Source organism: Arachis duranensis, chromosome 1, assembly GCF_000817695.3.
Source record: "Arachis duranensis cultivar V14167 chromosome 1, aradu.V14167.gnm2.J7QH, whole genome shotgun sequence".
Lineage (NCBI taxonomy): Eukaryota > Viridiplantae > Streptophyta > Magnoliopsida > Fabales > Fabaceae > Arachis > Arachis duranensis.
The window spans coordinates 86048412-86048740 of NC_029772.3; positions in this window are offsets into that span (position 1 = coordinate 86048412).

Genomic DNA, 329 nt, shown 5'->3' on the forward strand with positions numbered 1-329 from the left:
CTCAGCGTTAAACGCCGGAACTGGCACCAAAATGGGAGTTAAACGCCCAAACTGGCACCAAAGCTGGCGTTTAACTCCAAGAGGAGTCTCTACACGAAAATGCTTCATTGCTCAGCCCAAGCACACACCATGTGGGCCCGGAAGTGGATTTTTATGTCATTTACTCATCTTTGTAAACCTTAGGCTACTAGTTCTCTATAAGTAGGACCTTTTACTATTGTATTGAGATATCTGGGTAGTTATCCTTGTTCTAATGCTATCTTAGATCATGGGGAGGCTGGCCATTCGGCCATGGCTAGACCTTGTTCTTATGTATTTTCAACGGTGGA